The sequence below is a fragment of the Schistocerca cancellata genome, chromosome 8 (assembly GCF_023864275.1).
Source record: "Schistocerca cancellata isolate TAMUIC-IGC-003103 chromosome 8, iqSchCanc2.1, whole genome shotgun sequence".
Taxonomy (NCBI): Eukaryota; Metazoa; Arthropoda; class Insecta; order Orthoptera; family Acrididae; genus Schistocerca; species Schistocerca cancellata.
The window spans coordinates 500,010,087-500,033,876 of NC_064633.1; positions in this window are offsets into that span (position 1 = coordinate 500,010,087).

Sequence of the window (23,790 nt, forward strand, 5' to 3'; positions counted from 1 at the left end):
ATTTTCTGCTGAAGAACATTAATGACAACCGTTGTCTCTGTAGCAGAGTGCGTTCGGTCTTCGAATTTCCTAGCTTATTAAAGCTGTGCACCGTGCACGGACTTGAACGAGGAACCATTCCTTTAGCGAACTACGCTGTGTTCTCTGGTCGTACGAAAGCGGGACACGTGAATATATTTTTTTCTTTTTTGTTTCCCAAAAACCCTTCATCCTCTCAGAATTCTCCTTCTTCCGTTCTTCTGTCCATTTTTTACCAGGCTAGCGCGATGTTCTTTCCTCGAACTTCACAACTGTGATTTTATTCCGGCACTCAGCGTGGTCTTCGAGATTTTTTCTTTTTATATGCTAAAGATACCTCTGGACTTCTTTGAGCCATTTTGTACCCCATTCACTCTTTGTTATAATACTGAAAAGTTTCTTTGCTGTTCTACATTCTTCCATCCTGTAGATATGTGTATAAAATTTGGCTCAGCGTTTTCTGATTTCGTCTATTACTGTGTTGGTCTTTCTATAGATCTCGTTTTGTTGACTGCCCTTTAAATCTTCCTAAGAATTTTTCTTTCCTGCTTTTCTGATTCTCTAATTTTTGAATGACCATCAATCACCGTGGTTTCAGCTGCGTAGATTGCTTCTGGAAGAATCACTGTTCTACGGCGCCTTAATTTTGCATCTGTCGAAATGCACTTCTTCTTGCAATGCGTTCATGTTAGCTTGTAGGCCTTCTGGAGCTTGGTGATTCTTTGTTCATTGGCGAGTCAGTTTAATCCTGAGGACTGTATACACTCCTGGAAATGGAAAAAAGAACACATTGACACCGGTGTGTCAGACCCACCATACTTGCTCCGGACACTGCGAGAGGGCTGTACAAGTAATGATGACACGCACGGCACAGCGGACATACCAGGAGCCGCGGTGTTGGCCGTCGAATGGCGCTAGCTGCGCAGCATTTGTGCACCGCCGCCGTCAGTGTCAGCCAGTTTGCCGTGGCATACGGAGCTCCATCGCAGTCTTTAACACTGGTAGCATGCCGCGACAGCGTGGACGTGAACCGTATGTGCAGTTGACGGACTTTGAGCGAGGGCGTATAGTGGGCATGCGGGAGGCCGGGTGGACGTACCGCCGAATTGCTCAACACGTGGGGCGTGAGGTCTCCACAGTACATCGATGTTGTCGCCAGTGGTCGGCGGAAGGTGCACGTGCCCGTCGACCTGGGACCGGACCGCAGCGACGCACGGATGCACGCCAAGACCGTAGGATCCTACGCAGTGCCGTAGGGGACCGCACCGCCACTTCCCAGCAAATTAGGGACACTGTTGCTCCTGGGGTATCGGCGAGGACCATTCGCAACCGTCTCCATGAAGCTGGGCTACGGTCCCGCACACCGTTAGGCCGTCTTCCGCTCACGCCCCAACATCGTGCAGCCCGCCTCCAGTGGTGTCGCGACAGGCGTGAATGGAGGGACGAATGGAGACGTGTCGTCTTCAGCGATGAGAGTCGCTTCTGCCTTGGTGCCAATGATGGTCGTATGCGTGTTTGGCGCCGTGCAGGTGAGCGCCACAATCAGGACTGCATACGACCGAGACACACAGGGCCAACACCCGGCATCATGGTGTGGGGAGCGATCTCCTACACTGGCCGTACACCACTGGTGATCGTCGAGGGGACACTGAATAGTGCACGGTACATCCAAACCGTCATCGAACCCATCGTTCTACCATTCCTAGACCGGTAAGGGAACTTGCTGTTCCAACAGGACAATGCACGTCCGCATGTATCCCGTGCCACCCAACGTGCTCTAGAAGGTGTAAGTCAGCTACCCTGGCCAGCAAGATCTCCGGATCTGTCCCCCATTGAGCATGTTTGGGACTGGATGAAGCGTCGTCTCACGCGGTCTGCACGTCCAGCACGAACGCTGGTCCAACTGAGGCGCCAGGTGGAAATGGCATGGCAAGCCGTTCCACAGGACTACATCCAGCATCTCTACGATCGTCTCCATGGGAGAATAGCAGCCTGCATTGCTGCGAAAGGTGGATATACACTGTACTAGTGCCGACATTGTGCATGCTCTGTTGCCTGTGTCTATGTGCCTATGGTTCTGTCAGTGTGATCATGTGATGTATCTGACCCCAGGAATGTGTCAATAAAGTTTCCCCTTCCTGGGACAATGAATTCACGGTGTTCTTATTTCAATTTCCAGGAGTGTAGTTTCTCCGAGGTATTTAAAATGGCAGACTTGTGCAATTTTACCATGTTTTGTGATTAAAGAGGATTTATCTTCTGGCTGTCTTTCCATATATTTGGTTGTTTTCATAAGAAATCTGTAGTCCGGATTTTTGTGAAATATCATGTAGTTTTTCCACTGCGTGAATCGCTTCTTTTCTGTTATTGGTGATAATTGCAATGTCGCCAGCGAAAGCAAGATACTTGACTTTAATTCGGTTCTCTTTTTTGATACCAATTTGGATGTCCTTTACATGAGATTTCCATTCCCTGATGATCTTTTCTAGAACAATGTTGAAAAGCGTTGGCGATAGTCCGTCTCCTTGTCTGGCTCCAGTTTTGATATCGAAGGGTTCTGGTATTTCGCCCATGAATTTCACTTTGGATGTTGATCCTGTAAGTGTCTGTTCTGTGATTTTTCGCGTCTTTTGGTCGAGCCCAAACTCTTCCGTGATTTTAAACAGGTTTTCGCGGTCCACTGAATCGTATGCTTTCCTGAAGTCGATGAATGTAATTACTGTGTTTCCGCAGTTCCTCGTCTGTAATATCGCCTTAAAGCACCAGATCTGTTCCGCACATGATCGTTCTTTTCTGAATCCGGCCTCGTATTCACCAATTAGTGGATGTGCTTGGGATTCCATCCTGTTTAAAAGTGTTTTGGAAAGGATTTTGTAAGCGACTGGGAGCAGGGAAATTCCCCTCTGATAGTTTATGTCTGCCTTGTCGCCATTTTTGTGTATAGGGTGAACTAGAGCGCATTTCCAGTCCTTTGGTATTTGCTGTGTCATCCATATGTCTGATATTAGATGATGTAGTTTCTCCGTAAGTATAGGATCGTTTAGTTTCCAGAATTCAGCAATGACCCCATCTTCTCCTGGTTCTTTGTTATTTTTCAACTGACTAACTTTTTTTCGAGATATGGCGCATGTGAGTCTGGGTGTGTGAATGCTGCAGAAGAGAAGAAAAGTTTTTCTTGGGGTGGTTCGGAGTTGAGGAAGGAACTGAAATATTGGGCTAAGATTCTGCTGTTATTTTTCATGTTAGTTTCCAAACAGCCATTGGGTTTTTTGATGCACCAGCTAGGCGCTTGGTATCACTGTAAGTTTTCTCTGAAAGTCTTATGGAAATTTCTTGTATTATTTTTGATAAAATCTTGCTGGATTTCGCAGCGTCTGTTGTTGTCATATCCCCGTTTTTCTTTTCTCATTATTTTCTATGTACTAAATAAATAGTCATTAGTAAATGTCAATACATGTAAATGTTGCTCTACACGGCGCACCGTGCATTGTCATCGGCTCACACATGGAGTGGTAACGTTGATTGTCCTGTTTGCCGAAACTGTTTGTATCTGATGATTAACTGCGGGAAATACCTAGATAAAGCTGCATCGATTATGGCGTGAAATGTGGGTAACACTTGATACGGAAACCAAAATATCAACTTCTGACGTGTGTAGTACTGACTGACTAATAACTAGACTCACTGCGCTAAAGGCAAACCGCCTGCGCTGCAGTCCATGGTTCGATATTACCGCTGAGCAAGTGAAACGACTAATTTCATGAAATTCTTTCTTCACTGATTTCTAGTTTTGGAAACAAACGAATAGATGTCTTAACATGTACGTGCCTGCTTCATAACCTCTAATGGCTTAATTGTGTTAGAGTAATTCATCAGACAAAAGGAAACGTAGGTGATAGCGCTCAACAAGAAAGTACGAAGAAATGTCTATGAAAATTCTAAAGGAGTAAGCCTTCTAACAAAAGTAGTGCGACGAGACTGAAGCCTTCCAAAAACTTTGTACAGCACTTTGCTCGGTGACATTTTAGTCTGTGGAAGTTAAGGAAGTAAGGTTAACACATGTGTGTACGCACACAAACACTCTGAACTTCGCCGACGGCCAGTTTGTTACTCACGAAATCGGTAATGACCTCCGATTTGCAGTATATGAAGTATGCTTCCTAATTCTTCTTCCAGTTCATGTGTCAGGCAGAGCTCTGCATCTCTGCTCCTACGTCTACATAGATAAGAGCCGCAAGCCACCGTACGGTGCGTGGTGGAGGGTACCCTGTACTACTCGTCCCCTTTCCTGTTCCACTCGCAAACAGAACGAGGGGAAAAAGACTGTCTGTATGCTCCTGTATGTGCCCCAATTTCTCGTATCTTATCTTCGTGGCCCTTACGCGAAATGTATGTTGCTGGCAGTAGAACCGCTCTGCAGTCAGCTTCAAACGCTGGTTCTCTAAATTTCCTCGATTGTGCTCCTCGAAAAGAATCTCGCCTTCCCTCCAAGGATTCCTGTTAGAGTTTCAGAAGCATCTCCGTAACACTCGCGTGCTATTCTGACATAATGGTAAGAAATCTAACAGTCCGCCACTGAACTGCTTCGATGCGCTCCTTTAATCCAACCTGGTGCAACCGAGCGGGGTGGCGCAGTGGTTAGACACTGGACTCGCATTCGGGAGGACGACGGTTCAATCCCGCGTCCGGCCATCCTGATTTAGGTTTTCCGTGATTTCCCTTAATCACTCCAGGCAAATGCCGGGATGGTTCCTCTGAAAGGGCACGGCCGACTTCCTTCCCAATCCTTCCCTAATCCGATGAGACCGATTACCACGCTGTCTGGTCTCCTTCCCCAAACCCAACCAACCAACCTTGTGCAGATTCCGAACCCTTCATCACTATTGCGTCCTATATGTATACAGGGTGATTTTTCTCCACCGTGTACAAACTCCATGGATTGGTCGATGAGAGTATACGGTACAAAAGAAGACTAATGAATTAACGTCCGGAAATGCATGGTTTCCATGCTAGAGACAATTTATTCAATCATACTGTTTAACAGAGATTGTGGTCTAATACGCGCTGTACCACACAGCTGCAGTTGCAGTATGCATCGTTTCCTCCTAGAGGGTGGTACTGTCCATCGTGCATCATGCCTTAGCGCCTGTGTCCGATTCACTTCTCTCGCTGACTCACCTTATATTGGATATGATACAACGTTGTAGAAAATGATTCCGTATCCCAATCGAGAGCTTGCCGAATGGTGTTTACTTCGGAAAGGCAAATCGCAAGTGGCGGCGGGCAGCAAGGATATATCGGGATACCCATCCCCGCCGAAAACAACCACAGCATTCAGTATTTGCAACAGTGTTTCGCCGTTTGAGAAACAGTCGTTTCAGGATGCAGGAAATCATGAAGGATGCACTCGAAATGCATGGAAACCAGACTTAGGGGAAAATGTCGTTATCACTGTGGAAGGTGACCGCCGTGTCAGTACCAGGCACTTGGCCCACCAGTGCAGGGTAAGCCAGACGATAGTGTGGAACATTATGACAATTGATACTTCTCTATCACTCACAGTCTGTGCAGGGCTTACTGGTGACAGATTCTCCACATCGGGAGCAGTTTGGCCACTGGTTTCTTCACTAGGCCATACGGGGATTTGTGTCATACATTCCATTCACAGGTGAGGTCACCTTTACGCGGAGTGGTATCTTTCACTTTCATAAGAGTCATCTGAGGGATAATATACAGAAACCCCGTAGTATTGTGACAGCGACTCATCAGCATCGGTGCAGCGGGAATGTCTGGGCCGAGAGTATTCTGGGGCCAGTCTTCCTTCTGCACTGCTGGCCATTAAAATTGCTACACCACGAAGATGACGTGCTACAGACGTGAAATTTAACCGACAGGAAGAAGATGCTGTGATATGCAAATGATTAGCTTTTCAGAGCATTCACACATGGTTGGCGCCGGTGGCGACACCTACAACGTGCTGACACGAGGAATGTTTCCAAACGATTTCTCATACACAAACAGCAGTTGACTGGCGTGGCCTGGTGTAACGTTGTTGTGATGCCTCGTGTAACGAGGAGAAATGCGTGCCATCACGTTTCCGACTTTGATAAAGGTCGGATTGTAGCCTATCGTGATTGCGGTTCATCGTATCGCGACATTGTTGCTCGCGTTGGTCGAGATCCAATGACATATGGAATCAATGGATTCAGGAGGGTAATACGGAACGCCGTGCTGGATCCCAACGGCCTCGTATCACTACCAGTCGAGATGACAGGCATCCAATCCGCATGGCTGTAACGGATCGTGCAGCCTCGTCTCGATCCCTGAGACAACAGATGGGGACGTTCGCAAGACAACAACCATCTACACCAACAGTTCGACGAAGTTTACAGCAGCATTAACTATCAGCCCGGAGACCATGGCTGTGGTAACCCTTGACGCTTCATCACAGACAGGAGTGCCTGCGTTGGTGTACTCAACGACGAACCTGGGTGCACGAATGGCAAAACGTTATTTTTTCGGATGAATCCAGGTTCTGTTAACAGCACCATGATGGTCGCATCCGTGTTTGGTGACATCGTGGTGAACGCACATTAGAAGCTTGTATTCTTCATCGCCATACTGTCGTATGACTCGCCGTGATGGTATGGGGTGCCGTTCGGTACACGTCTCGGTTACCTCTTGTTCGCATTGACGACACTTTGAACAGTGGACGTTACATTTCAGATGTGTTACGACCCGTGGCTCTACCCTTCATTCGATCCCTGCGAAACCCTACATTTGAGCAGGATAATGCACGACCGCATGTTACAGGTCCTGTACGGGCCTTTCTGGATACAGAAAATGTTCGACTGCTGCCCTGACCAGCACATTCTCCAGATCTCTCACCAACTGGAAGCGGCTGGTCAATAGTGGCCGAGCAACTGGCTCGTCACAATACGTCAGTCAGTACTCTTGATGAACTGTGGTATTGTGTTGAAGGTGCATGGGCAGCTGTACCTGTACACGCCATCCAAGCTCTGTTTGACTCAATACCCAGGCGCATCAAGGCCGTTATTACGGCCAGAGGTTGTTGTTTTGGGTAGTGATTTCTCAGGATCTACGCACCCTAACTGCATGAAAATGTAATCAACATGTCAGTTCTAGTATAATATATTTGTCCAATGAATACCCGCATTTCTTCTTGGTGTAGCAATTTTAAAGGCTAGTAGTGTATATTGCCTAACAGGCCGGAACTATCAGCGTTTCTTACGGGTGACATTGCCTCCCCCACTGAAAGAAGTGCCATTGATGATTCGAAGGGTTATGTGTGTGCTACATGATGGTGTTCCAGCCCACTTCACCGTTAACGTCCGGATGCATCTCAATCGTATCTTCCCTGGTCGATGGATCGGACGATTTGCAAGGCTTGCTCGTTCCCTGCATCTCAACACGTGCGATTTCTGGTTATTGGACCATCTCAAAAGCAACGTGTGCACAGAGCCCGTTCCAGATGTGGAGACACTGGAGCAGCATATTGTTGCTGCCTTTGTTACTGTTCGGATGCAACATGGGCAATGTGAACGTGTGAGGCAGAACATGCTACAGCGCGTACACTCACGCGTTGACACACATGGAAACTATTTTCTACATATATTGTAACTGTGGCTGCTTGGTAAAGTCTGTAACAATGTGTGGTTGAATAAATATTCTCTTGCATGGAAACCATGCATTTACGGTCACAAGTTCAAATTGCTCTGAGCACTATGGGACTTGACTTCTGAGGTCATCAGTCCTCTAGAACTTAGAATTACTTAAACCTAACTAACCTAAGGACATCACACACAGCCATGCCCGAGGCCGGGTTCGAACCTGCGACCGCAGAGGTCACACGGTTTCAGACTGAAGCGCTTAGAACCGGGTCACAAGTTCATTTGGCGTTTTTTTGTTCCGTATCCTCTCATCGATCAATCCCTAGAGTTTGTATACGGTGGAAAAAATCACCGTGTATATACCGGTCTTCTTTGCAGGTGAAGCACACTTTGCCAAAATCTTCCCACCAAACCGAAGTCGAACATTCGCCTTTCCCTCCACAATCCTGACATAATCATTCCATTTCATGTGTCTTTGCAACGTTATGCCCAAATATTTCCACAATGTGACTGGTCACATGCAGAAAAACACTACTGCTGTATCGGAACATTACGGGTTCGTTTCTCCTACTCATCCACATTAACTTACATTTTTCCACATTTAGAGCTAGCTGCCATTCATCACAAAAAATGGTTCAAATGGCTCTGAGCACTATGGGACTCAACATCTGAGGTCATCAGTCCCCTAGAACTTAGAACCACTTAAACCTAACTAACCTAAGGACATCACACACATCCATGCCCGAGGCAGGATTCGAACCTGCGACCGTAGAAGTCACGCGGTTCCAAACTGTAGCGCCTAGAACCGCTTGGCCACACCGGCCGGCCATTCATCACACCAACTGGAAATTTTCTTGAGTCATCTTGTATCCTCCTACAGTCACTCAACGACGACACTTTCCATCACAACAAAGCGTCATCCATAAACAACCGCAGATTTCTGCCGACGCTATCTGCCAGCTAATTCATGTGTATAGAAAAAGTAGCGGTCGTCTCCTGACGATACGCTTGGCTTCGATGAACACTTGCCATAGAGGAAAGTTTACTGGGTTTACTTTGAAGAAGTCTTCGAACCACTCTCATATCGGGAAACGTATTCTAAAAATGGTTCAAATGGTTCTGAGTACTATGGGACTTAACTTCTAAGGTCATCAGTCCCCTAGAACCTAGAACTAGTTAAACCTAACCAACCTAAGCACATCACACACACCCATGCCCGAGGCAGGATTCGAACCTGCCACCGTAGCGGTCGCGCGGTTCCAAATTGTAGCGCTTAGAACCGCCCGGTCACTCCGGCCGGCGAACGTATTCTGTACACTCGGTTCTTCATTAAGTCTGCAATGGGGTTGCAGGTCAAATGCTTTTCAGAAATCTAGAAATATGAAACTGCCTGTTGTCCTTCATCCACAGTTCGCAGTATACCATGTGAAAAGAGGGCAAGCTGTGTTTGCAGAAAACCGATCTTGACAATATTGTTGTGCATTTTTCCCCAGATCCGTTCATTTATACTTCTTACGTACATCAATCACCTGCGCTTTTTTCCAGTCGCTTATACTTTGCGTTGGGTTAGAGAGTCGCAATATATGCGAGGCAAATAGGGGGTTGAGCCGTGCGCGGTTCGTGTTCATGCCGTTTATTGTTTGTCATCTTCTCTTCACGGTACTGCCACCACGTTTCTTTATTCGATTTACTGGCGTCACTAAGTTCCTGTCTTACCTGCCGTGAGTGGTAGCAGCCGCGCTTATCGATAAGAGCAATGTCGTATTATCTTTGAAGCGACCGCTAGTATTTCCGGGTTGTCGTTTGTCGTGAGTTCAGTCGGGGACGGAGCGCCAGTGAAGCGCGGACAGCCAGTATTTGCCGACCGCTGGCGACACACACACGAACTGTCCGATGGAAGGAGATTGGAGCGGGAACGACCGTCAGTTGGTCGTTCGGTTGCTCGTCTCATTGGGCGATGTGTATTTGGTCTTTTGGCCATTTCTGGACCTCGTCAGTTGGTCATCTAGCCGAACGTGCAGAGATGTCACCGATGGGCAAGAGTTACCTCCGTATGGGTGGGTCCGAGCCAGTGTGCTCGGGTCGCCGTGTGTCCGAGTTCCGAACGGACATAGAGTTCAGTAGGGGATAGAACTCCAGTGAGGTCTGCACAGCCAGTACTCGCCCGACAGCTGGCGACACGCATGCACTGTCCGACGGAAGGAGACTTTACCAGGGGCGACCGTTGGTTGGTCGTTCGGTCGGTCGTCTAATTGGGCGACTGCATTTGGTCTTCCGACCGCTTCTGGGCCCGTTCAATTGGTCACCTTGCAGGACGTGGGTCGGTTCCTTCCTTGTGTAGAGATGTTGGGTGGTCAATGGACAAGTGTTCCCCCTGCATGGTTGGGTCCGAGCCAGTGTCTCCGGGTCGTCGTGCTTCCGAGTTCCGAATGGATAACGACTTGAGTTGGGTTGAAACTGCAGTGAGCTCCGGACAGTCAAGACTCACCTGACCGTTGCCGACACACATAACTTGAGTGGGGACGACCTTGGTTGGTCGTTCGGTCGGTCGTCTCATCGGACGACGTGTATTTGTTCACCGGCCGCTTATGGAAACTCTGTGTGTGTCGACTTGTCATTTCTCCCTGTTGATCCACGATGATTGGGTTTAGGACTGTCGGAGCTATTGGTGGAAATGTTTACGTGGAACTGTGTGTAGCTTCTGTAATTTCCACTGAGCAGATGAATGCTGTCTGCTTACTGGAGTAGACAGTCGGTCGGTTGCGACAGAGCAGCGAGTGTGTGTTTCCTCGCTGTGTTGGTGCTGTATGGCACGGCGTGTAGTTGCACATCCTTCGTGATGTTCAAATTTTTCACTGGTGATTGTGCCTTGTCTGTATTTACACGCAAGTATTGAAGATGTAGTGCTGCTGGTATCTTCGCCCTCACTGACATTTTTGGTTGTCATCCGGTTGGTCGGGTGGAAGGGAATTGATTAGGTTGTTGGTTGGTTCTCCAGCCGTCCCTACGTCGTGTTGCCAGCCGATTATTTAGTATTACGCTTGGCGACCTGTCTCACCTAAACTGTTGTTAGTTTGCTCCTCAGGCCGACCCTTGGAACACATCTGGCCACCACTGTTCTGCTGTTTGTGATTGTGATTTTCTTTTGTCGCAAGTACTGTCCCAGGCCTTCAGCCGTGTATTAATTTTGTCTGTTCTACGTTCAGGATATGGCCTTCAGCCGAACCTTATGTGAAGTATTTTAAGATTAGGCCTTCAGCCGTGTTTTATTTAAAACTATTGTATGCTCTGTATTTAGGCTTCAGCCGCGTTTGTTTTAAAATCTGTGGCTTTCAGACGCACTGTGTAAATTTCTGTCTGTAAGGTTTCCCTTTAATTATCTTGAATTCTTAAAATGGCCTTCAGCCATACTGTGTAAATGCTTATCTTAAGGTTTGTCTTTAATTATTTTTAATAATTGTTTGGGCCTTAAGCTGTCAAGATATTTCAAGTTCTTAAGATGATTTTTCATGTACTGTGTAAACGCTTGTCTTTAAAGGTTCCATTTTATTATGTAGAAATATTATTGTACTTTCAGCCGATGAATTAATTTAAATTTTTCGGCTTTTAGACGAAATTAGTAAATGTTTGCCTTTTAAAGAATTTACCTTGCGGATCTGAAATATTATTTGGGCCTTTAGCCGAGAAGATGTTTTAGTTTTACTTAAGTAAGGCCTACAGCCATTTGTCCAAATTCTTATGCCTAAAAAGGAATTATTTAAGGATATTTTAATTTTACTTAAGTAAAGCCTTCTGCCGTTTTTCTAAATCCTTGTGTTTTAATTATTTAAACTTCATATTTGAGAAGTTACTGGACCCTCAGCCGTGAATTGATCCTGAAACGTTCCCTTAGAAAAATTATAAATGACTGTGCTGATAAACCTCTTACATTATTTGATTTTCAAACAGCTGAGCAAAACTGATCGTACTCAGACATTTCTCTCTTTACTTATCATCACTAAACTGGCACGCAATATTTTTTTTTTTTTTTTTTTTTTTTAGCGCAACGCAATCTGACTTTCAATAATCCCTGCAAAAGAGTGGCTCTGACTAACAATAACCTATACCTTTCATGAATCGCTTACCTCACAAACATCTTCGTTACTCGAACTACTGCAATACAGCGAGCACCAATACTGCCAGCTAAATGCAAGATTCTAACTACTGAAGGCACTAACTACTGATAGGCATAGTTAGCAAATGAAAGATTTTGATAGAGAACAAAGAATGTACTTACCCTAATAGAGTTCAAAAGTCATGATATATATATATATATCAGTTCATGACATCCAATCTTACAAATTTCCGTTTTCTGACGGACACACGTCCAGATCGTCCGCTCTCATAACTCTGCCATGTGTCTCCCCACATGCACCACTGCTGGCGGCTCACCTCCAACTGCGCAACACTCCGCGCTGTTCACATCCAACTGCCCAACACTACACAAGCGAATATTCCAAAAATGGCTCTGAGCACTATGCGACTTAATTTCTGAGGTCATCAGTCGCCTAGAACTTAGAACTAATTAAACCTAACTAACCTAAGGACATCACACACATCCATGCCCGAGGCAGGATTCGAACCTGCGACCGTAGCGGTAGCTCGGCTCCAGACTGTAGCTCCTAGAACCAGCCACAGATTGCACACAACACAGTCCGTGATTTTCATACAGAGCGCTACGTGGCGTTACCAACATAAAAATATAAACAGCATACTTACAGAGCCCCCATGCTCCACACAAAAATTTTACAAATTGGTTTGGGCAGTTCCCAGTACACATTTCTTAATTTTTTTATATTAACGATAACAAATAAATCAAATACACACAATTATTCATACAATGTTGGTCAAAAGCAAAAATTGTTCTCATAAAGACAGTCCTGATCATTCATCACAGCAGTAATTACATTGCACAAAGTGTGATCAGTGAAAGAAAATGCACACGGAAGTAGTGGATTTCCAAGCAGTCGTGAAGAAATAGTGTTGTCCTTTCAAAGGAAAGACAGTGCTGACTCTTGACATGCAGACAGGTAATGGGCCACAACAGAGCAAACACACAATAGACTCAGTCGAAGTTTTGAAGAATATTGGTAGGTAGGTCATCACAGAGGAGACCCACTGTAGTCCTGGTAGGGATTATGGTATTGGTGGGCCTCCAGAGGTGCAGACCCACTGCAGTCCTTGTAGAATTACTGTTATTTAGCTGGCAGTAGTGGCGCTCGCTAAAAAACGGATTCAAACTACGGAAGGCACTAACCACTAGTAGGCATAGTTAGCAAATGAAAGATTTTAGTAGAGAACAAACAATGTATTTACCTTAATAATCATAATATATATGCCATCCAGTCTTACAAATTTCAAATCTCCGCCATTTCTCTCCCCACATCCACCACTGCTGGCGGCTCACCTCCTACTGCGCAACGCTACGCGCTGTTCACATCCAGCTGCCGCTGCCTAACACTACAATGGCAGACAACAATGCAAACTAGCCACAGACTACACACAGCACAGCCAGTGATTTTCATACAGAGAGCGCTACGTGGCGGCGGCGTTACCAATATAAGAACCTAAACAGCCTACTTACATAGCCTACTTACAGAATGAGCTTTAATGAAAACTTTCTGACCAATATAATAATGTTCAAAAGTCATAATACATATATCAGTTCATGACAGCCAGTCTTACAAATTTCCCTTTTCTGACGGACACACGTCCAGATCGTCCACTCTCAAAAAAATGGTTCAAATGGCTCTGAGCACTATGGGACTCAACTGCTGTGGTCATAAGTCCCAACTACTTAAACCTAACTAACCTAAGGACAGCACACAACACCCAGCCATCACGAGGCAGAGAAAATCCCTGACCCCGCCGGGAATCGAACCCGGGAACCCGGGCGTGGGAAGCGAGAACGCTACCGCACGACCACGAGATGCGGGCCCACTCTCAAAACTCTGCCATCTCTCTCCCAACATCCACCATTGCTGGCGGCTCACCTCCAACTGCGCAACGCTACGCTCTGTTCACATCTAACTGCTCAACACTACACAAGCGAATATTCCAACGATGAGTCCAACAAGCCACAGATTGCAAACAGCACAGTCAGTGATTTTCATACAGTGTGCTACGTGGTGTTACCAATAAAAAAACATAAACAGTCTACCTACAATCCTTGTTAAGGAGAAAACTGTGTATTGTGTTTTGGAGGAATAAAGTTGTGTGTTCTTCTGTAACTAACAGTAACTGAACTTGGCTTCTTACCACAACCTGATCCACACTGTCCTACGAAACCGGATGTCAGGGGTCAATACCGTGAAGTACTCTTCCTAAACTCGAATTGGGATTGCATCGGGAAACGATGACACATTTGTTTTCAGTTCTTTCTGTTGTTTCTGTACACTAACGATGCAAATTTCTGTGTTATCCATACGGCACTCTGTGGTATGGTCAAACGATGGTACGTTTTTGCGATTCTCTTGTGTGAAGAATTTCTTAAGCGTGAAATTAAAAATTTGGGCTTTCGTTTTGCTACCTGCAGTTGCCACACCAGAACTGGCCAACTAGTGACCTGATAGGAGCTTTAGACCCGCTAACCGATTTTATGTAGGACCAAAATTTGCTCGGGTTCTCCTCCGTGCTAAGATATTAGGGTGTTAGTTGCTGTACGCATAGATCTTTTCACAGACGCACGAATCTCTAGTAAACTTTGCGTGTCGTCGTTTGCACGTTTTCTTTCGAACCGAGAGTGGAACAGCCTCTGTCTCCTCAGCTTTATCTCAATTACGATGCCAAATCACAGTTCGTCGTCTACGTCTTTAACTCGGTTTCTAGGCGCATACTTGTTCAGGTCGCGATTAACGATATGTTTAAACTTTGCCCATAATTCCTCTATGTCAATCATACTGCAACTAAAAAAATGGTTCAAATGGCTCTAAGCTCTATGGGACTTAACATCTGAATTCATCGGTCCCCTAGAACTTAGAAATACTTGAACCTAACTAACCTGAGGACATCACACACATCCATGCCCGAGGCAGGATTCGAACCTGAACCTGCCTTCGTAGCAGTCGCATGGTTCCGGACTGAAGCGCCTAGAACCGCTCGGCCACAACGACCGGCTATACTGGAACTAAATGACATCAGATCCGTTGTCTATGTGAGATGGTAGCAACATCTCTTTCGTATGGCCTTGCTACATTTCTTGTTCGTGCTCCACCGCGGAAATGTTCGGTGCACGAACTGTGAGTTTCTAAAGTTTCATTTCTACCGCGGCCAGCCCGATCAATGGGCCAGTCGAGTAAACCACTGACAGGTGCTGTTGACATTACGACAAAACAGTCCGGGCAGACGGGAGTTTGCGACACCGGTCAGTGGTAGAGCGCACGGAGCAGCTAACACGACGAAACCGGGAGTGGAGTAATATTTTGTAAATCGGGCACTTGCGTGCTACCGAGAAAGTCACAATTTGCAAAAAATGGTTCAAATGGCTCTGAGCACTGTGGGACTTAACATCTGAGATCATCAGTCCCCTAGAACTTAAAACTACTTAAACCTAACTAACCTAAGGACATCACACACATCCATGCCCGAGGCAGGATTCGAACCTGAGACCGTAGCGGTCGCGCGGTTCCAGACTGAAGCGCCTAGAACCGCTCTGCCACCGCGGCCGGCGACAAGATAAGTAAGATGAAGCCAACCCACTCGTCCCCCACCAGTAGTACTACGTCAGAAAAAGGCTCAAACGCTATAAATAATGTGGTCTGGGGGGGGGTCAAAATATTTAACTGTGCTGCCATTCTATCTGTGTCTCGAACCGGAGAGAATGACGGACTTTTGAGTTTCAGAGAAGCCGCGAGCCGCCCTCGCTGATGAAGATCAGCTGACTACCTTTCCGTTGTCTGATCGAGTTCCAGCGAGGCGTGGCTACCCGTGCGGCGTAGTTGCCGCGGGACTTGGGGAAACTTGACGGATGCGCGGAGCCTGTTTGCGACCAGAATCTGCCCTCTGATGGACTTCGGCCGAGGGACTGAAAGCTGTTTACGAAGTGGCTGGGGGCCGTAGCCTCCTAGCCACCTAGACGTCATCGGCGATCGTCCTGGTCGGTCTCTGGGGAACGGTGGTGAACGGGGCATTGCTGCTCGGTGACGGAGATCTGATGTCGACTACTACCCGCGAGCGCACGACGTCTGGATCACACGTAGCTGAGTACAGGGGTGCGCGGCTGCTGGTGGGCCACACGCCGGCTGCCGCCAGCGTCTGCAGGCACACAGCGCCGGATTGCTGCTCGAATAAACAGCTGTCAGTTCTACCAATGTTTGGCTGTGCGGCCCGGCATAAATCTGCCCTCTCCCTCACCATTTCTCTCACCCGTCCTAATTATAGTAGTCCGTGGCGAGCGAGGTCGTCACATTCTAGTGCATTTATTATTTACAGAAGTATGTAAGAAGTACAACATAAAATAAAAAATATGAAATTAATGAAATTTGAAACACCTAAGTGCGGGACGTTGCTACAATCAACGGTGAGAGTTGAAAATGTGTGCCCGGGCGGGATTTTAACCCGGGATCTCTTGCTTACAAGACGGGCGTTCTAACTCCTTTTTTTCTCATCTCATTTTGTCCGTAATTATGTAAGTCTGCAGGCTTTCGTGGCCTTTGTCACTGAAGTTAAAATCTTCTGGGTTATTAGGCCGCATCATGTTTCTTCTAAAATGTTCGACCCCTCTGCTGGGATCTTCCTCAGGATCTTTTGCTGTCCACTACTGCTAGAACACTGTCAGAGATGATTTTTTTTTTTATTGTAATTTTAATCACCGCATACAGGCGGGCTGTCAGCAGCATATTATACTGCTCTTCAGCCTTAAGTGGTACAATAATATGACATATAGGTGACACAGACAATACAATAAAAACGGCGGGCAAAAACTGTAGATACAAAAAACAATAAATATGAAGCCGTTCACGCTGGACGAGAAAAAACAGTAACACATGTTGACACGGCGCACATAACACGGATGACTGCGACGGCACACGTGAACAGTGGAGGCGTGACGGCGAGAGAACACGAAACACAAAACGAAGGCACACACACGAGACACTGATGGCGATGATCTCCGACGAGCGAAAGTCCACTGAGCGTGTTCGAGTCCGGAGACCTGCCAAGAGAGGAGGAGGGGAGGGGGTGGGAGAGGGAGAGGGGAGAGCAGAGATGCCATGGGCAGGGGAGAGAGGGGGAAGGGAGGGAGGGGAAGCCCGGGGGAAGAGGGGTGGAGGAAGGGGGATGGGGGGAAAAGGAAAGGGAAGGGAGGGGAAGGGAGGGAGGGTGCCTAAAGGAAAGGACACAGGAAGTGGGGAGGATCAAAGTTGATAGGAGGGGTAGATGGAGTGGAGGAGGATACCATCAGGGAGGAGGAGCTGGCGGAAGCCACCTTGGGAGAGGGTAAGGAGGGTGGAGAGATGGAGACTGGGTGGGACGTAGGAATACAGGCGCGGCAGTGGGCGGGGGTGGGAGAGGATGGGTGAGACTAGCGGGTGAGGAGGATCGAGTTTGCGGGAGGTGTACAGGATCCGTATCCTTTCAAGGAAAAGGAGGAGGTGGGGGAAGGTGATGAGATCGTACAGGATTCGCGTGGGGGAGGGGAGACGGATGCGATAGGCGAGGTGGAGAGCATGGCGATCAAGCTTTTGGAGGGATTTATAAAAGGTAGGGGGGGCGGAGATCCAGGCCGGATGGGCGTAACAAAGGATAGGGCGTCAGAGATGAGTGTCGCGTACACTTATAAAGGGGGAATTTTTCTGGCGTTCGTGCTGGAGAAGTGATGGTATTGGTTAAAATTCATACGGCTACCATTGGTGGGCCGTAGTCATAGGCTAATAGAGAAGAAGAGGCGTTGGTAGCTCATCTCCTGTGGATACCATTGGCGGTCATCGTCATTGGATAGAAAGGCACCATTCCACACTTGTGCTGGAGAAGGGTTATTGGTTGAAATGCCTGCTACCGCTATTGGTTGGTCGTCATCAGTGGCTAGATTCGAAACGGACAGAGCAAGAGAGGGGAATGTTTACCCAAAATATTATTGCCCGCCGAGGTGACTTGCAGCGCGTTGTTTATGCCGCTCACACACCGCGACCGCGTAGTTACTTCCTTGATGGAGGGGAGCCACAGTGCCGGAAGACTATAGCAGTCATCTCTACTGAAATTAGATGCATTCTTAGACATTTCAACCGCTTCTTGGACCTTTCTTCTATAAATGTTTGTTTCTTTAGCCAGTACGCGTACGTTATTAAAATCGATGTCAGAGCCACAGTTCTCGTGATGTTCCGCTACTGCCGATCTTGCATTTTGTTTTAGCCGCATGTGCCGTTCGTGTTCCTTAATGCGTTCTTTAACAGTTCTTCCCGTTTCGCCTATATACACTTTGCCGCAGCCACATGACACTTGATACACGCCTGCATTGAGCAGGTAATCAGGTGCATCCGTTTTCCCTAATTTTGCGTTGGATATGCTCGGGGCGGGCGTCCCATGACCCCTCTTAAAATGCATAGTTGATCCGGTCACTCAGTTTTCTTTATTACAGAGGGTAGTCCCTGCCCATTAATCTCCATGTTCGTGGCAAGGCCTATTCCCGCATGAGTTGTAGAGTATGTGTGCATCCGCACAGAAATGATCCTTGGCTTGTGATCACTGTAATTATATGTGTACGGTGTCTGTTCTTTCGGACATGGCTTCGGCGCTTTGTAAGACTTCAGCTTCAAGCACGAACAAAGTTTTTTAATAGCTTCGATAAACTTCATATACATATATCAAATTAATGTTTAAAGAGAATTTTACATACGCTCCAAAATAGTACTATATGAAGTCAAGAGATACGGTGTCACATTTTAGTTGTTAGGCTGGAAGCAGCGTTAATGCGTAGGAAATGAAATAAGTTTCTGTAGTTTGTGTACAATACAGTGAACTCTGAGTGACAAGACAGCTATAATCTTCCAAAGTAATAGAGCTGCACCTATTCCGTTATATGGAATGATTCGTGAATCTTAACTTTGGGTGACATATTGTAATTTGGTCATCAGATAGTGTCTGCAGTATTTTAGTTTTGTAGCGTTTCCTGAGAGTTCTTGTGCACGACGATTCATTTTGATCTCAATACTATGAAAAAGTTAAATTCCACTACAGTACATTTACTCTAAACGGAAGATTCATTCAGTATTGCTTCCCAGATTGTTTTTCATGCGTAGCGCAACAGTATTATGGTGTAAATGGCTTCCGCGCTTTATGAGACTTCAGCTTCAAGCACGAGCAAAGTTTTTTAATAACTGCGAAATAACATGGCGAAGGAATTTCGGCGACGCGGAAACGCGAGTTCATAGGATGAGCACTTACTGAGAAGAGCGAGAAATGATACGTTGCGTATTTTCCTTACACAAGTACAGCTACGAAGTTGAGTGGCACAGAATGAAGTGACAGTAAAAATACATTACCGTAAAAAATGCGGTCTTTCAGGAACTAAATAACGCAGAATTTCATCAATAGTACATTCAAAATACAAATATTAAGGAGTAGTCGAAACCTCAAGGAGAATCTACCCGTCAAATAATAAATGTCGATCTAACAATACCCCTGTCACAATCTCTCTGTCGGGGAAGAGAGTGCGAATTGCGGGTCAACAGGACAGCTTTTGACAGAGTTTGCAAGGAACTGAGACAATAGAGCTGCAGCCAATACCAGTGAAGCGTTCAATGTTAAATTCTGAGACGGCTCAATAGCAACAGCACGGAACTCAAAGAATTGGACACAGTAGTCTAAAACTAACAAAAAGACACGAAACCCATAGATTATACATTATCTTCCCATGAGGAACTGAACATTGGAACCGAAAGAGCTCCAGTGAATGAGATTGCTGACACTCCACAGATATTAGAAAAAATACTATGAAATATTAAAATATCGCGAATTTTGCTGTTATATTGTGTGTAAATAAGGTAATGACGTCATTGAAAACGTACTGAAGAGGACTGCAGGCATCAGAATTAAAAATGTTAGGGAAAAGTGTTGGCATACACAGTAAGACAGTATGTGTACGAAAATGGATGAAATATAAGCTTGTGGGCCGGTCGTTGTGGACGAGCGGTCCTAGGCGCTTCAGTCCGGAACCGCGCGTCTGTACGGTCGCAGGTTCGAATCCTGCCTCGAGCATGGATGTGTGTGATGTCCTTAGGTTGGTTAGGTTTAAGTAGTTCTAAGTTCTAGGTGAATGATAACTTCAGATGTTAAGTCCCATAGTGATCAGAGCCATTTGAACCATAAGGTTGTGGAAGTGAAGGGACGCGTATCACAACTATGTGTTCATATGGATAACATACGACGGTCCTTTGTTCTATTACATGAAATTTTGCTTTTATCTGGCTCAGAAATATGTGTTTGTGGACCTAACAAAGAGGCTTGTTGTATCCACAGCTACATGCATACTCTGCACACCGCTGTGAAATGCATAGCAGATGGTGTGCGCCTTTGTACCAGTTCCTAGAGTTTCTTCATGATGCATTTGTGTACGGAGCGCTGCAATGGTGTTTCTAAGTTGACTATAGTGTGGCGGAGGAATCGGCCCTTCGTAGGTCAGCGAAAGGAGGCGCTTCCTCTCCTGGACGTGAGTGGTAGAGGCGGTGGTTAGTGCAACCGCTCGGCGAACCGCTAATGAAGCCTCCATGTTCGCAGTAATCCTTCACTCGTTTCGACACAGGGACATGGCCGCAGCGAGGGGGTCGGGAGGAAGGGCTGGGAGAGACTGCTGCCCGTACACGATGTGAGCGGCCGCCACACCTTACGCAGGAGGCCGAGGTCGGCGACTGCTGGCCCACGTTAAGGGGACCACAGAGTGAACTGTACTGAAATCTACTTTATCCATTTTATAGTTTTTAAGAAATACTTTTTTAAATTTATTAACAAAAAATTAAGTTTTTTGTGCAGAAAATATTTTTTTTGTGAACTTCCTAATGGGAAAATATTAATGAGTGTAGTACCAGAGGTGGCTTTTTATGTTATGCAGGGTCTCTGAAAAATTCATTCACTTACCTATGATATTTTCTGATATAATGGGAAATATGTACTGAAAATTTTAGATAGCGGGAAATTGACTTTAAAGAAAAACTTTGGAAATTTGTTACTTACAGTTAATTAAAACTGTCCTACTGCATATTATGACTCTTCTTTGGCCTCTAGCAGGTCTTCCAGCTTCTTTTTCACCTTCCTGGGTGTTTGTCTTGCTTTCTTGGACATATTAGATGCAGACCTGTCTGCATCGGCTATCCTAATTTTATCGCAATGTTGTAGCCCAGTGCTCATATTTACACCAGGATTAATTCCCAGCTTTTTCAGTGCCCAACACTTTCCAATATTACCACAATTGAATGTAATAACAGCATCACGAACCCCTAGGTTCATTGCATGCATGCCTACAAATACAGTTTTAGGAAGGCGGTTCCAAATTATGATGTTGAAACATTCATTTGGGTTCTGTGTCTGTCCATGCAGACATTTCCTTAGAAGGTCAGAATGAGCCAAGTCTCTGAAAATAGGTTTAATTGCTGTAATAACAGCAGCAGGAAGAGAATGCTGTCGAGAATAAGATTCTCCAGTTGCCTGAGCCCTATTGTATTTGCACCACCAATTTTCTCCTGATCGACACAATCCATGACATGGCTTATCATCAGTAGAGGACTTATGGAAGAATATGGCCCAAACATCTCTTTTCATTGCCTCCAGATTGTCTTTATTTCTCATAATTGCCTGCCCATGGTATACCTGCAAGTTTTCTATTTCAGTTTTAGTTAACTGACCTGTCCGGTCAACAATTTTCCATCTTCTAAATTTTTTCCTCTCATATCAAGAGTTAGCTTTCTCAGCCATGTTCCCAAACGTTTCTGAACATGGCCTACACATTCTATTTTGCTAATAATTGGCATCTCCATATGGCTTAGAGTTGACAGTGGGTGGGCTGACAGTGGGTGACAGAAAAGTGGGCGTCGCATATAAACACACGTGGTAGGAAAATGATCTTTAAATTATCGAAAAAAACTTTTTCAGCAAAATCCTTTTCAGCGTACTTAATCTATCGAAGTATGATAAAAAGCGAAAATCGATTTTCTTAGACTTGAACCACGGTGTGGTCTCCTTAAGCCGTCGGCACACGGACCGCGTTGTCAAACGTCAGCGTTGGGCGTGCCGAGTTCAACGCGCGGCTGAACACTCAAAAAAGGTTGCGACTCGTGCACACGGGACGTGGACCCCAACGTGGTACACGAGATCGTAACGCCCTCCACGGACAGGTGTCCGCTGTATCTTGCTCGTTAACCACAGCGTTTACGAAATGGACGCGGTAAAATTCCCACGTTAGCTCTATTAAAAACTGGTTTCCTCCCTTGTCCAAATGTTAGTCAGGAAGTTCTGTCTGTGCTATTCGTCAATAAAAACTTCGATATCCGTGAAATATTATAAGGCGAAAACGGAAGTACCATGTCCCGTTAGTAAGGACATCGGCTTATAAAAGTTCCATTACAAATAGTGCGATACAAATACCTGTTTTGTAAATAAAACCGCCTTTTCCTATTGCCACTTAATTTATTCATCCCAGACGCCATTTGCCTTTTTCTTGTTCTAAGGCATCATCAGTGGGATCTATAGCAATACAATTTTGTTATTTTTAGATTACTGAACAGCTCACGTCGCAACTTTTTATGTAAAAAGTAATTACTTACGATTTGCTGATGTGTGTTTACTCCCATCTGGCCTGGAGCTCCCACTGCCACTTCATTACTGACATACAAGCTGCGTCGTGAGCTTCTTCACACAGTTCACCATGTTTCTCCTTTTTTTTTTTTTGTAGTGTACTATTATACTTTTGCCACCTGATATAATTGATTCGTCGGACATTACTTTTAACAACATATATATTGCAACTCCATTACGTGTTTCCTCCTCTTTGGCGTGTTTACCTATTTGTTGCCAAACTAACGAAGTACATGTTCAAGACTAACAAGTATTCTGAAGTTTATACTGTGTTTTGAGTGTGTGTGTTTTCTGCGTGAGTGTATGTGAGAGAGAGCTGGAGAGGGTTTTTTCGGGAGGGGGGTGGGATGTTCGTGGTTTGAACTGTATGGTGTTATGAATGTACTAGCTGTTAGCGAGTAGTTAAAAGCTTTGGTGACAGCGGATTTGACTTTTCGTTTCAATATTCTGTGGAAGGGTTCATGGATAAGTGAGTGTAGAGACGTTGGGGTTATTATTATTATACACTCCTGGAAATTGAAATAAGAACACCGTGAATTCATTGTCCCAGGAAGGGGAAACTTTATTGACACATTGCTGGGGTCAGATACATCACATGATCACACTGACAGAACCACAGGCACATAGACACAGGCAACAGAGCATGCACAATGTCGGCACTAGTACAGTGTATATCCACCTTTCGCAGCAATGCAGGCTGCTATTCTCCCATGGAGACGATCGTAGAGATGCTGGATGTAGTCCTGTGGAACGGCTTGCCATGCCATTTCCACCTGGCGCCTCAGTTGGACCAGCGTTCGTGCTGGACGTGCAGACCGCGTGAGACGACGCTTCATCCAGTCCCAAACATGCTCAATGGGGGACAGATCCGGAGATCTTGCTGGCCAGGGTAGTTGACTTACACCTTCTAGAGCACGTTGGGTGGCACGGGATACATGCGGACGTGCATTGACCTGTTGGAACAGCAAGTTCCCTTGCCGGTCTAGGAATGGTAGAACGATGGGTTCGATGACGGTTTGGATGTACCGTGCACTATTCAGTGTCCCCTCGACGATCACCAGTGGTGTACGGCCAGTGTAGGAGATCGCTCCCCACACCATGATGCCGGGTGTTGGCCCTGTGTGCCTCGGTCGTATGCAGTCCTGATTGTGGCGCTCACCTGCACGACGCCAAACACGCATACGACCATCATTGACACCAAGGCAGAAGCGACTCTCATCGCTGAAGACGACACGTCTCCATTCGTTCCTCCATTCACGCCTGTCGTGACACCACTGGAGGCGGGCTGCACGATGTTGGGGCGTGAGCGGAAGACGGCCTA